We start from the raw sequence: 2,739 nt of genomic DNA on the forward strand, positions 1-2,739 counted from the left end.
GGAGCATCGGAGGCTGAGGGGTGACCTTATAGAGGTTTACAAAATTATGAGGGGCATGGATAGGATAAATAGACAAAGTCTTCTCCCTGGGGTGTGGGAGTCCAGAACTAGAGGGCATAGGTTTAGGATGAGAGGGGAAAGATATAAAAGAGACCTAAGGGGCAACCTTTTCCCGTAGAGGGTGGTACGTGTATGGAATGAGCTCCCAGAGGATGTGGTGGAGGCTGGTACAATCGCAACATTTAAGAGGCATTTGTGGGGGGAGTGGAAGTGAGTGTTTGTAATGTTACGTCAAGCAGGCTGCTTTGTGGTGGATGGTGCCAAGGTTCTTGAATGTTGTTGGATGTGCATTCATTCAAGCAAGTGGAGAACATTCCATCCATCACATACCTGACGTGTGCCATATAGATGGTGGATAGGCTTTGCAAAGTCAGGGCTTTTGCCCGAAACGTCGATTTCGAAGCTCCTTGGATGCTGCTTGAACTGCTGTGCTCTTCCAGCACCACTAATCCAGAATCTGGTTTCCAGCATCTGCAGTCATTGTTTTTACCTCTTTGCAAAGTCAGAAGTTGAGCTACTTGCTAGAGGATTCTTAGCCTCTGACTTGCTCTTGTAGTCACAGTATTTATATGGCTAGTCCAGTTCAGCTTATGGTCAATGGTAAACCCCAGGATGTCGAAAGTGGATGGCGATGCCTTTGACTGTCAAGGGGTGATGAATAGATTGTCTCTTGCTGGGGATGGTCATTGCTTAGTACGTCTGTAGTGCAAATGTCACTTGTCACTTGTCAGCCGAAACCTGAATATTGCCCATGTCATTCTGCATTGAGACATGGACTGCTTCAATATCTGAGGAGTCGTAAATGATATTGAGCATTGCGTAATCATTGGTGAACATTCTCATTTTTGACCTTATGATGGAGGGAAGATTGTTGATGAAACAGCTGAAAACATAAACTTGATTCCCACTGAATTCAGGTTGGCTTGGTCTCCTTGATGAGAGAAAGTGAGGACTGCAATGCTGGAGATCAGAGTCGAGAGTGCAGTGCTGGAAAAGCGCAGCAGGTCAGGCAGCATCTGAGGAGCAGGAGAATTGATGTTTCGGGCATAAGCCCTTCATCAGCATTACACTCTTGACCCAGGTCTCCTTGATGCCACAAGCAGTCAAATGTGGTCCCAATGTTAAGTGCAGTCACTCTCACCTCATCTCTGACATTCTACCTTTTCACCAAGGTTTGAACCAAGGTTGTAATGAGGTCAGGATCTGAGTGGCTCTGGCAGAAACCAAACTGAGTGTCAGTGTTATAAATCACACAACACTAGGTTATATTCCAACATGTTTAATTGGAAGCACTAGCTTTTGGAGCGCTGCTCCTTCATCAGGAGATTGCGGAGTATAAGATTGTGTAATCTAATATTCCACGATCACCTGATAAAGGAGCAGCGCTCCGAAAGCTAGTGCTTCCAATTAAACCTGTTGGACTATAATCTGGTGTTGTGTGATCTTTACCTTTGTACACCCCAGTCCAACACCTGCATCTCCATATCATGACTGTCAGTGTTATTGCTAAATAAGTGCTTATTAGCATTGTTGATAACACCTTCCATCACTTTACTGATGGGTCAGTGTAGGTTGAAACGAGATAATTGACTTGGCTTAATTTGTCCTGAATGTAATGTTCAGAACATACTGGGCAATTTTCCACATTGTTGGGTAAATGTCAGGGTTGTATTTGTACCAGAACAGTTTGTCTACGGGACCAGCAAGTTCTGGATCACAGGTTTCCAGTACTATTGCTGGAATGTTGTCAGGGACCAAAATCTTTGCAGGACCTAGTGCCTCCAACCATTTCTTGATATCATGTGGAGTGAATCGAATGGCTGAAGACCGGTATCTGTGATACTGGGACCACTGAAGAAGACCAAGATGGTACATCCACTTGACACTTCTGGCTGAAGGTTACTGCAAATGCCTCAGCTTTAACTTTTGCATTGATGTGTTGAATCCTAATCTTTGAAGATGTGTGGAGCTTCCTCCTCTAATAAGTTGTTTAATTGTTCACTGCCATTCATGATTGGATGTGACAGGACTACAGGTCTGATTGATTAATTGTGAAATTACTTCGCTCCATCTGGCTGCTTATGCTGTCTAACACAAGGTAGTCGTGGGTTTTTTTTTGTAGTTTCATCAGGTTGACACCTCATTTTTAGGTCTGCTTGGTGCAAAACTTGACCAACTCTTGGGAAATAAGGCAGGGCAGGTGACTGAGGTGTCAGTGGGGGAGCACTTTGGGGCCAGCAACCATAATTGTATTAGTTTTAAAATAGTGATGGAAAAGGATAGACCAGATCTAAAAGTTGAAGTTCTAAATTGGAGAAAGGCCAATTTTGACGGTATTAGGCAAGATCTTTCGAAAGCTGATTGGAGGCAGACGTTTGCAGGTAAAGGGACGGCTGGAAAATGGGAAGCCTTCAGAAATGAGATAACAAGAATCCAAAGAAAGTATATTCCTGTCAGGGTGATAGGGAAGGCTGGTAGATATAGGGAATGCTGGATGACTAAAGAAATTGGGGGTTTGGTTAAGAAAAAGAAGGAAGCATATGTCAGGTATAGACAGGATAGATCGGGTGAATCCTTAGAAGAGTATAAAGAAAGTAGGAGTATACTTAAGAGGGAAATCAGGAGGGCAAAACAGGGACATGAGATAGCTTTGGCAAATAGAATTAAGGAGAATCCAAA

The sequence above is a fragment of the Chiloscyllium plagiosum genome, chromosome 6 (assembly GCF_004010195.1).
Source record: "Chiloscyllium plagiosum isolate BGI_BamShark_2017 chromosome 6, ASM401019v2, whole genome shotgun sequence".
Classification (NCBI taxonomy): domain Eukaryota; kingdom Metazoa; phylum Chordata; class Chondrichthyes; order Orectolobiformes; family Hemiscylliidae; genus Chiloscyllium; species Chiloscyllium plagiosum.